Source organism: Sphaerodactylus townsendi, linkage group LG14, assembly GCF_021028975.2.
Source record: "Sphaerodactylus townsendi isolate TG3544 linkage group LG14, MPM_Stown_v2.3, whole genome shotgun sequence".
Classification (NCBI taxonomy): Eukaryota; Metazoa; Chordata; class Lepidosauria; order Squamata; family Sphaerodactylidae; genus Sphaerodactylus; species Sphaerodactylus townsendi.
This window is the reverse complement of record NC_059438.1, coordinates 48,518,156-48,530,869: the sequence shown is the minus strand read 5'-3', so window position 1 is coordinate 48,530,869 and position 12,714 is coordinate 48,518,156.

Genomic DNA, 12,714 nt, shown 5'->3' with positions numbered 1-12,714 from the left:
TAAAACAAAATTGAAAGTGATGTGCTGTTTCAGGGTGGATTTCTCCCCACCCAGAAACAGCATCACTTTTGAGGGTTGGAGATTCAGATGAAACAAATACCAGATTCAGCCAGAATCTGGGCAAATTTGGGCACATTTGGACAAAAAGTTTCCGATTATGTCCTGCCCAAATATGAACAAATGCAAATGCAAGGTATTTGGGCTTGGGGGGGCGGGCGGTATTTTTGGTGTTTTTCGTCCTGCAGGGAGGGCATTTTTAAAGCTAGCGGCACCATGATTTCAGGGCATCATCAAGAGACTGCCCTGATGATACCACCTGAGTTTGGTTATGTTTGGTTCAGGGGGAGCAAAGTTATGGACGCCCAAATGGAATGCCCCCATCCCCATTGTTTTCAATGGGAGCTAACAGGAGATGGGGGCTGCCCATTTGAGGGACCATAACTTTGGTCCCCCTGAACACAACTTCACCAAACTTGGATGGCATCATAAGAATAGTTATCAGATGATACCCTGAATTTTTTGGTGTCACTAGCTTTAAAAATACATCCCTTCCAGGCACCCCAAGAAATTTGCCCAAGATTCTTTGTTTTGCAGTGACTTTGCTCCATTGTAGCCGATGAGGAATTTCTGAGGCAGGCTGCACATTTTTGTAGATAGAGGCACCAGACTTTCGAGGTGGTTCCAAGAGGTCTTGGGTAATAGCATCCAAGCTTGGTGAGCTTTGCTTCTGGAGTGGGGGGAGGGGAGGCGAGTTGAGAGAGTTCTGAGAGAGCCCGCAGGCTTTCATGTGCAGGAGCAGGGAAACAAAATAAACCTTTTGGGGCCCATAAAATTGAACCCCCAGAAGCAAAGGTCTCCAAACCTGGATGCTATTACCAGGAGGGCTTCCTGGAGCCACCTTGAAAGTCTGGTGCCTCTATCTTCAAAAATGTGCACACTGCCTACACACTCAGAAATTCCCCATTGGCTACAATGGAGCAAAGTCACTGCAAAACAAAGAATCTTGGGCAAATTTCTTGGGGAGTGAAAACAATGGGGATGGGGCACCCCCTTTGGGGGTCCATAACTTTGCTCCCCCTGAACCAAACATCACCAAACTTGGGTGGTATCATCAGGACCGTCTCTGGATGGTCCCCTGAAATTGTGGTGCAGCTAGCCTTAAAAATGCGCCCCCTGTAGGCCAAAACATAAAAAAACCTAAAAAATGTTAAAAACACACAAACGACCCTGAAATGGTGGTGCCCCCCATGTGACCAAATGGGGGCGCCCGGGGACATAGGGTATCCCCTGTCCCTAGACAGGTACGCCAGTGGTTCATTGTGATCGTGAGACCTGCCAACGCGGTCAACTAACGCACAACCGCAGTTTCACCTTTAAACAAAATCTCTTCATTTTTCATGTCTAAAGGGCACACGGCCAGCCAGCCTGGGAGATGAAAGTAGGAGCTGCTCAGCACTGCGGACTGTGGCCAGGGCTTCTGCTTAAGACTTCCTCTCCTGCCACCAAAGAAGCCACACCCCTCTTCTCAGAGCAGAGGGAGTGGAGGAGCCGGCTCCAGCAGGGCACCACCTGGCCAAGTGCGACCTTCACGCACAGTGCTTGATGGCAGTGGGGCTGGTGCCCAGTGGGGCTGGCAGGGCACAGGACAACAACTGGGGGGCGGCAGCACAGCACCGTCACTCTGATTCTGAGTAGTCAGGATCTTGACAGATAACATGTAAAGGGACTTGGGAAAAGTCTCTTACCTTGGTCTGGTCACCTGTGTGATGTCATTCAACTTGTCTTAAGGAGAAAACGGTGTGGTCTATGCCAGTGATGGTGAACCTTTTTGAGACCGAGTGCCCGAATTGCAACCCCAAACCCACTTATTTATCTCAAAGTGCCAACACGGCAATTTAACCTGAACACTGAGGTTTGGGGTTAGAAAAAATGGTTGGCTCCAAGGCGTGCATTACTTGGGAGTAAGCTTGGTGGTAGTCAGTGGCTTTGCTTTGAAGGAACCGTGCAACTCTTCGAATGGGTGAATCACGGCCCTAGGAGGGTTTAGAAGCAAGCCCCATTGCCAGCAACCGAGCTTACTCCCAGGTAAAGGGTTGCACTTTAGTTCTTCCCATGAAAATCAGTGGGGTTTAACAGCACTTAACAGGGTTACCTACACGTTGTGCCCAGCGGCCCTGTGCATGTGTGCCCACAGAGAAGGCTCTGAGTGCCACCTCTGGCACCCGTGCCATAGGTTCGCCACCACTGGTCTATGCCATCCCTCCGCATCCACAATCTTCTCTATCCGCAACCAGCCATCCTGCAATTTAGTAATACAACCCTGTTACTCTTCTCTCTGAACTTTGTACTTACTTTTTCAAAGCCATTTATGATCATGGCTGTAAAAAGGGGATTAGACAGATCCGCGGGAGTAATTGTTAATGAGCCTGTCAATTTGGAAAAGCAACTCCACGCTATTATTTATTTGTTCTTCCTATACTGCCCACCCCCCGGAGGGCTCTGGGTGGGGCACAATGGCGAATAGAGTTCAATAATGATAAAACTCCACTTTAAAAAATCATAGAACTCTGTTAGCAGAAATACAACATAGTACACAATCGGATGGCATAATCTACTATCTCCTTCTTTTGTGGAGCCAATACGGCTGCTGAATTACTCTTAATGTAAAAACAAAAATCCTAATTTCCAGCCAGTGTCTTTCTGCCTGTAATTTATACCCAGTATTGTGAGTCCCGTCTTCTGCTGCCAACAGGGACAGCTCCCTGCTCTCCTCTGACAGCCTGATCATGTCCCTCTTCAGTCTCTTCTGCTCCAGACTGAACATTCCCAGATGTTCCTCCCAGGGCTCCGTCTCCAGGCCCCTGGCCATCCTCAGCGCTCTCCGCTGCACCCGTTCCGTTTTGTTCACATCTATTTTGGAGTGAGGCCTCCAGAACTGCACACAGTACTTGTCAAGCCCCAGTAAGTTCTTGCCGTGTCTCCAGGATGGGATGTGGCATCTGTATTTTTGGACAACCTACCTTTGTTATGCTAACCACTGTTCTTCTTGGCTACTTTCACTTTCTGCAAAATTGTTGTCCTGCTGGTGTGTACTGCTAGTAGGAGCAGCGGTGGCGTAGTGGTTAAGAGCAGGTGTACTCTAATCTGGAGGAACCGGGTTTGATTCCCCGCTCTGCCACCTGAGCTGTGGAGGCTTATCTGGGGAATTCAGATTAGCCTGTGCACTCCCACACACGCCAGCTGGGTGACCTTGGACTAGTCACAGTTCTTCTGAGCTCTCTCAGGCCCACTCACCTCACAGTGTGTTTGTTGTGAGGGGGAAGGGAAACGAGATTGTAAGCCCCTTACAGGAGAGAAAGGGGGGATATAAATCCAAATTACTCCTCCTCCTCCTCTTCTTGTCCTTGTTCTTCTTGTCCTTGCTCTTCTTTTTCTTCATCTTGTTGTTGTTGTTGTTGTTCATCATCATCATCATCATCATCTTGTTGTTGTTGTTGTTCTTCTTCTTCTTCTTCTTCCTCTTCTTCCTCTTCTTCCTCTTCTTCCTCCTCTTCTTCTTCTTCTTCTTCTTCTTCTTCTTCTTCTTCTTCTTCTTCTTCTTCTTCTTCTTCTTCTTCTTCTTCTTCTTCTTCTTCTTCTTCTTCTTCTTCTTCTTCTTCTTCTGTGAGTTTCAAATGACTGTGATTCCCAAATAGAGAGATAAGGCAGCGAGCTCTGTCTGGGAATCTTGCATGGCTTTGAGTAATTGCTAAGGAGGGCCAGTTTGCTTAGCAGTGGGTTGAGAGTAGAGCTACATATCTTGAAGAACTTGCTTGCCAATTGCAGTCTTATCAGAAGATTCTTACTGTGTGATCTACCTTAGAGCTGACTTTCAATAAACTGAAACTATGAGGCAACTATGATCATATTTGGTGGGACTGTTGTAAGATTAAAACATAGGAAAAATGTTTTACATGATTACAGCGGCAAGGACATTAATTGCAAAAAAATGGAAAAGTGAAGAACTCCCAGAAGAAAGAGATTGGATGAATAAATTGATAGAATATCTTGGTCATGACAAACTACCATATATTATCAATCAAAAAACTATTGACAATTACATGCAAGATTGAGATCCATTGTTGAAATATATGTTAAAAGAGAAAAATTGTAATATAGTTCCAAGTTTCTGTAAAAGTTAAATTGTATTTAAGCTTAGTAGAAAAAATGTCTTCAGGCTTAGACTGAAGCGAAGAAATAAGGAATTTCGATTTATAAAATTAGGAATCAAGTTGAGAAATATGTTTAAGATTGCACTAATGAGGAAGCATATCATGAAGTAATATGTTAAGTAGAAGGAAAGGATTTTGAATGTTGTTGTTGTATTTGTTTTTAACAATATTGAAAGAAATAAAGACTGCCGCAGGAACGAACTTCTGCATTCGCCGACCACGGGGCTAATGGCAATGGCTCCGGTGTAAGTGTCACGCCGCTTCCAATGTAGCTTCGTTCCCCACCCGCTCTTTGGGTTGCACTGTGAGAGCCTTCCCTTCAATGCAGCCATTTTCTCCAGGGGGCTCATTTCTGTAGTCTAGAGATCAGTTGTAATCCTAGGAGATGGAGGCTGGCAACCCTATTTTGGGGTGACCTTAGGCCTGTCACACACTCTCTCCCTAACCTATTTCAAAGGGTCGTGGTGAGAGGAGAAAGGATGACGCTGCTTTGGGTTCTCAGCAGTGGTGGGATCCAAAAATTTTAGTAACAGGTTCCCATGGTGGTGGGATTCAAACTGTGGCGTAGCACCAATGGGGCTGGGCGGGGCACAACGGGGGCATGGCCGGGCATTCCGGGGGCGGGGCATTCCTGGGCGGGGCTGTGGCAAGGACGCAGCCGCTGCGCCGGTCCTTGGGTGGGAAATGAATGCATGCAGGTGCAGGCTGCCACGCACGCCGGTGCACCTCCTGCTAGACTGCTTCAAGTTCTGCGTGCTACTGCTGAGAGGAGGGGCGTAACTAAGGCAAAAATCCTGTGGCAAAATCACCCATTAGTAACCCCCTCTCGGCACACACAAATAATTAGTAACCTACTCTCAGGAACCTGTGAGAACCTGCTGGATCCCACCTCTGGTTCTCAGTGAGGAGAAAGGTGAGGAATAACCGGACAGATAATCTTGGGCTCATCACAGTCTTGTGTCTGTATCAGAGGTGCAGCTCCAAGGGGATGGGCGGGTGGGCGGTGCGTGCCCCTGTGGGTGTGTGGCGAGGGCATGGTGGGGGCGTTCTGGGGCAGGACGGGGTGATCCAGGGCGGAGGCAGAGGGCGCACCGATGCCCCAGGTGCTTTTTCACCTTGCTACGCCTCTGGTCTGGATCTGTTCTTGAATGAATTTGCAGGGCTTAAGCCACGTTGGGCATTGCTGTGGCAGGAGGAGGATGCCACAGGTATACATCATTTGTGAGAGCAGGCAGAAGGCACTCTCATGTTTGGTTCTCTATTTCCAGTGCACTTTGTGAAGCAGAGAAAGGAAGGTTCTCTGCCCCGTGGGTTTTACAATCTACGTTTAAACAATGGGGAGAGGGAAGGGAAGCACCAGTAGAGTAGGGTAGGGGGAAAATACAAAGCAGTATAGTGTAGTGGTTAAAGTGCTGGGCTAGAATCTGGGAGAACTGGGTTCAAATTCCCACTCTGCCATGATGCTCATTGGGTGTCCTTGGGCAAGTTACAGGCAGCAAAAAAGACAATGTGACGGTGTATGCTGGTCTGAGCTTCAAGGGGATGGTGGTGAAATATTCCAGATAACTAGAAAATACACCAGCCAGTATGGTGTAGTGGTAGAATATCAGGCTAGAGCAGTGGTGGCGAACCTATGGCACGGGTGCCAGAGGTGGCACGCAGAGCCCTCTCTGTGGGCACGCGCAAACAGAGTCACCCCCCCCCCCCAACACACACATCTAGGCTCGCCTGGGCCACTTGGCTCGATTATTAGCATTAAACCGAAGACCTAGTTTTGGGGAAGCACTGTTAAACCCCACTGATTTTCATGCGAATAACTAAAGCGCAATCCTTTACCTGGGAGTAAGCTCGGTTGCTGGCAATGGGCTTTCTTCTGAGCAAACCCTCCTAGGCTCGTGATTCACCTGTTGGAAGAGTTGCACGGTTGCTTCAAAGCAAAGCCACCGACTACCACCAAGCTTACTCCCGAGTAACGCACGCCTCGGAGCCAGCCATTATTTCTAAACTAAAACCTCAGTATTCAGGTTAAATTGCTGGGTTGGCACTTTGCAATAAATAAGTGGGTTTTGGGTTGCCATTTGGGCTGCACTCGGTCTCGAAAAGGTTCGCCATCACTGGGCTAGAATATGAGAGATTCCTTTTTGAGTCCCCGCTCTGCCATGGAAGGTGACTGAGTGACTTTGGGCCAGTCACATATTCTCAGCCTAATCTACTTCCCACAATAGCTATGAGGATAAAGTGAAGGAGAGGAGGATGTCGTAAGCTACTTTCAATCTCCACTGGGGAGAAAGCGAAGGGATAAATGAAGAATTAATTAAATAGGTGCCGTTATTCATGTTAGGATTCATTTCCTCCGGGGGTCACACCAAAGCCATCGCCAAGGAGGGCGGGAGGAGTGGCGCGGCTGGCAGGCTTGTGAGACGGGGCCTCCTTTTTTCCTGCCATTTTTATTTCCCTGCATTTATTGATCAAAATCCCTTTGCTTTGGAAGCCCTCTGATGCTCTCGATTCTGTGCAGAATGAAGCTATTTGCACAGTTCCCCAGGGATCTACAGTAGCTTTGAGTAAGGTCAGTTTCACACATAAAACTTAAATCAATTTGTGCTCTAATCGATCTCTAGTGCAAACTGGCTGGAATTTATATATTAGGTCTGTCTCTTTTCACAGCCTTCCTTCCTTCATCAAATACCATTTTGCAGCTGCACGAAGGGAGCCCTTTGGCTGATTCTGCAGGAAATATCCACGCAACTGGCCCCACCAATGTCATCGCTGATCTTTACCTATTAGAGGAACTCCCATGATGATGCTGTTGTGTACATTTATTTTATTGATGAAAATGGACCATTTTTCCAATGAAGGAATCTGCAGCTTCCTGGTTAAATTTGCACGTGGGCATTTTAGGGCTGATGGCAGCACGGTATCCAGGGGTGGCCAACTTATGCCGCTCCAGATGTTCATGGACTACAATTCCCAATGGGAATTGTAGTCCATGGACATCAGAGCAGCATAGGTTGGCCAGCCCTAGTGTAGCCAGATGTCGTCGGATCTTGAAAACTAAGCAGAGTCAGTACCATCCCGAATGGCTGTGCAGAAACAGGCAATGGCAAACCACCTCTGCTTCTTGCTTGCTTGCTTGTTTGTTTGTTTATTAGTTTTTTTAACCCCACTCTCCCCCGTGAAGGCGGGCTCAGAGCAGTTCACAACAATTCTACAATAAAATATATAAAACATTGGTGTTTAGCCTCACATTTTAGGGCACCAATGTGTTGCAAACCCAGTCAAACAAGGAAACAATCACAAGGATAAAAAGCATGAACAGTAAAATAGAAAGAGAAAGGAAAAGGAAAGGCACGTGTGTACTCTCTTGGCCTAACCTACCTCCCAAGTTTGTTGTTGCTGAGGATAAAATGGAGGGAAGGAATATAATATATCTTGCTTTGGGTGTCCACGGAGGAGAAAGGCAGGGATAAATGAACAAAATAAATAAAACAGTTACATCCAGTCAACTGTCCGCCACGTTGTCCATGGAACTCAACTGGACAGGAGTGGGGAGATCCAACCTCCTTTTAAAAGAAAAAACCTCTCCTCTGACAGGGACTGTGGTTAAGAGTTCAGATTGGATAGGATTGTTGAGTGAAGAAGAGTTGGATTTATATCCCCCTTTCTCTCTTGTAAGGAGACTCAAAGGGGCTTACAATCTCCTTGCCCTTCCCCCCTCACAACAAACACTTTGTGAGGTGGGTGGGGCTGAGAGAGCTCTGAGAAGCTGTGACTAGCCCAAGGTCACCCAGCTGGCGTGTGTGGGAGTGCACAGGCTAATCTGAATTCCCCAGATAAGCCTCCACAGCTCAGGCGGCAGAGCGGGGAATCAAACCCAGTTCCTCCAGATTAGATACACGAGCTCTTAACCTCCGACGCCACTGCTTAGGGTGGAAAGCTTATTTATTGGTGATAAATAAGCATCCTGGTGAAAGCCAGGAGCACTACATCTACCAGTGGTTTGTGAGAACCAAAGACTGAGGTGAAAGAGTAAACCTGCATCTTTGAAGAAACCTGCGTTTGGAAACCAAGTCCAGGAAACTTCCTGACCTGAGATAAATACTCTGAGGGAAAAAAGCAGGAATGTCACCTCAATGTTTATTCGTTTGTCTGGGTTACAAAGTGTTGCTGGGTCATCGTGGAAAGTCATTTCAACCATTTAAGCTGGAGCTTCTCACAGTGAACTCTTAACTTTGTTCAATACCTGATTGTTAAAATAAAATGTGGGGGTTTTATGCCTTCACCTGTGTTTTATGGGTCCAACTGAAAAGGGCAGGGGCGCTAAATTGGCTCCATACATTCATCCAGTATTGATATAACAGAATCCTCTAACTCTGGCAGCGAGGGAAACTTGTTCACCTTTACATCTGTCAACCCCCTTACAACATAACAGAATGGCCTCCTATCTGTATCATCTGACCAATCCAGATCAGAGAAGAGTTTTTTCACTCGCTCGCTGCAATGTTTTCCCTTCTGCCAGACTACGAGGTAGATCTAACAATCTAGAAATGTGCAAAAGGGTGTGTTCGTGTGACGCAAATCAATTAGAAACATGGCTGCGAACTTTCTGCTGGAAATATCCCATTAGCAACAGTATGTATGAATCAACTTCGTTTGTTATATGTTGCAAGCTTGTATTTTGATGCGATTCAGATGTGATTTTATACGGTTTATGCCAAATAAAGGCTAAATGAATCAATAACAGAATCCGAACAAGAGACTTGTGGGGACATTCGGTTTGCATGAAACAGATTCTTTATCATAAACAAAGGATGTGGACAGAATGAACGGGGAAGGCAGTGAGGATGATCAGGGGTGGGAGGAAAGATTTGGGAACGTTTAGTCTGGGAAAGAGGAGACTGAGGGGGAAGAGGGTTGCTCTCTGGAAGTATTTGAAGAGCTGTCACTGAAGTTTGATTATAAGTGTCCAGGATTTTCTTCCAGCAAGGGCCAGTAGGCACAAGAGAATTTTTCAACCAGATGGAAAATAAATATCAATTTTTTTTAGCTCAGCAGAGTGATAAATATTCATAATTTGAGAACTCAAATGTTGCAGAACCAAAGTTACCTGATGGAAATATAGTATTATATGTGGCAAATTCCCTAAGTGATGAGAAGTTAGTAGCACGTGACTTAATCATACTTCCAGCTGAAAAGCGGTCTAACCTCATTACCTCAGAAGTGAAACATTTTAATTTTTGCATGGGGAAATAGCCTTTAGCACAATTTGTTTGATAGATTTAGTTTTAAGATATTATAGGTACAAGCAGTGGTGGGATTCAGCAGGTTCGCACCACTTCGGCAGAACCGGTTGTTAAAATGGTGCTTGTAAACAACCAGTTGTTAAATTTATTGTCGAAGGCTTTCACGTCCGGAATCACGGAGGTGCTGTGTGGTTTCTGGGCTGCATGGCTGTGTTCTAGCAGCATTCTCTCCTGACGTTTCGCCTGATGCCAGCCACAGATGCAGGCGAAACGTCAGGAGAGAATGCTGCTAGAACACGGCCACACAGCCCAGAAACCACACAGCACCCCAGTTGTTAAATTACTTGAATCCCACTGTTACCGCGAATTGCCAGGTAACAATAAGTGATTTCAGCTCAGCAACTTAATGAGGCGCAGGAAGCCGGCGTTTCTTCAAAGCAGGAAGGATTTTATTGCAAGTGATCTCTTGGCACAGCTCAGCAGAAAGGAACCCCACATGGCTGTGCCTCAGCCCCTTTATACATTTCCCAGAAAAAGGGGTGTAGGGCAGTCCCACCCCCACAGTGCAAAACCCAGGAAGGGGGCGGTCTCCTTCCATCTAATACAGAGAAAATATAACACCAAAGGGAGAAAACAATCTCTTTGCACATGCTGATGAGATCAAATCCCAAAAGCAAAAGCCTGCACCTCCTTGCCTGAGGTGGTTCCTTGGGAGTGTTAGACAAAGACAAGTTTAAAATGAACCAATGAATTCTTGGATCCTGAAAGTAAGGATGTGAACAGTCCAATGAGCTTCTGGATCCTGAGAGTAAACCTTCAAACAGTCCAATAGCAAAACAGGGTGACATCTTCCAAGGCTGGGTGACCCTTGGGTGCTGGCAACAGATTCGATTAGCAAGTCCAAAGAGGGTCGTTGTTCTTGTCAAAAGGTCGGCTGGGCGTTGGTCTAAGCAGCATTCCAGAGTCAACTTCCTTGTCACTTAATATCAGACCTTAACTGGCTATTGCTTCTATTCTCAGACACAAATTTCAAAAATAACATTTCTAACTTAAACATTAGGGAAACCTTAAAGGATAAACACACATACTTATACTTATAGGCAGGACTTTACAGATACTTATTGGCATGGTTTTCTTAAATCTAACAATAACAAAACCTTAAACTAACTGAAGAACCTAACTAAACTAACATCCTAAACTGCAGGCACATCACAAATTCAACTTAAAAGGGTCTTTTAATACATCCTAGAAAGGCATAAACAAGAGGGAAACCATATAGCATTGGCACAATCATGCATATACATTCTCTGTGAACCTTATGAAGGCTTCTGAACCACACAAGTCTCTGCGTCCGGGCATGGAGCCAGTGTAGCCAGGCAACCTGACTTCAGGAAAATATTTTGTTTATTTTCCCATCGGTAACACCACCACCGGAAACGGTTGCTACATTATTTGAATCCCACCACTGGGTACAAGTCGTAATTAATCTAAAAGTCTGTTTTAAATCAGAAGTCCAGTGGCACTTGGATAGAATTTATACCAGCATAAACTTGGTGAGTTCACTTTATTGATGCCACTGGACTTCTGTTTTATTTTGCTGCATTAGACTAGCTACTCCACTGGCATTTTAGAAGAAGAAGAAGAAGAAGTAGAAGAAGAAGAAGAAGAGGAGGAGGAGGAGGAGGAGGAGGAGGAGTTGGATTTATATTCCCCCTTTCCATCAAGGAGACTCAAAGGGGCTTACAATTGATAGCGAAGCCAGGAGAGAATCCTGCTCCTGGACTCCCCCCCACCCCCCCCCCCCCCCACCCCCCCCCCCCCCCACCCCCCCCCCCCCCCACCCCCCCCCCCCCCCACCCCCCCCCCCCCCCACCCCCCCCCCCCCCCACCCCCCCCCCCCCCCACCCCCCCCCCCCCCCACCCCCCCCCCCCCCCACCCCCCCCCCCCCCCACCCCCCCCCCCCCCCACCCCCCCCCCCCCCCACCCCCCCCCCCCCCCACCCCCCCCCCCCCCCACCCCCCCCCCCCCCCACCCCCCCCCCCCCCCACCCCCCCCCCCCCCCACCCCCCCCCCCCCCCACCCCCCCCCCCCCCCACCCCCCCCCCCCCCCACCCCCCCCCCCCCCCACCCCCCCCCCCCCCCACCCCCCCCCCCCCCCACCCCCCCCCCCCCCCACCCCCCCCCCCCCCCACCCCCCCCCCCCCCCACCCCCCCCCCCCCCCACCCCCCCCCCCCCCCACCCCCCCCCCCCCCCACCCCCCCCCCCCCCCACCCCCCCCCCCCCCCACCCCCCCCCCCCCCCACCCCCCCCCCCCCCCACCCCCCCCCCCCCCCACCCCCCCCCCCCCCCACCCCCCCCCCCCCCCACCCCCCCCCCCCCCCACCCCCCCCCCCCCCCACCCCCCCCCCCCCCCACCCCCCCCCCCCCCCACCCCCCCCCCCCCCCACCCCCCCCCCCCCCCACCCCCCCCCCCCCCCACCCCCCCCCCCCCCCACCCCCCCCCCCCCCCACCCCCCCCCCCCCCCACCCCCCCCCCCCCCCACCCCCCCCCCCCCCCACCCCCCCCCCCCCCCACCCCCCCCCCCCCCCACCCCCCCCCCCCCCCACCCCCCCCCCCCCCCACCCCCCCCCCCCCCCACCCCCCCCCCCCCCCACCCCCCCCCCCCCCCACCCCCCCCCCCCCCCACCCCCCCCCCCCCCCACCCCCCCCCCCCCCCACCCCCCCCCCCCCCCACCCCCCCCCCCCCCCACCCCCCCCCCCCCCCACCCCCCCCCCCCCCCACCCCCCCCCCCCCCCACCCCCCCCCCCCCCCACCCCCCCCCCCCCCCACCCCCCCCCCCCCCCACCCCCCCCCCCCCCCACCCCCCCCCCCCCCCACCCCCCCCCCCCCCCACCCCCCCCCCCCCCCACCCCCCCCCCCCCCCACCCCCCCCCCCCCCCACCCCCCCCCCCCCCCACCCCCCCCCCCCCCCACCCCCCCCCCCCCCCACCCCCCCCCCCCCCCACCCCCCCCCCCCCCCACCCCCCCCCCCCCCCACCCCCCCCCCCCCCCACCCCCCCCCCCCCCCACCCCCCCCCCCCCCCACCCCCCCCCCCCCCCACCCCCCCCCCCCCCCACCCCCCCCCCCCCCCACCCCCCCCCCCCCCCACCCCCCCCCCCCCCCACCCCCCCCCCCCCCCACCCCCCCCCCCCCCCACCCCCCCCCCCCCCCACCCCCCCCCCCCCCCACCCCCCCCCCCCCCCACCCCCCCCCCCC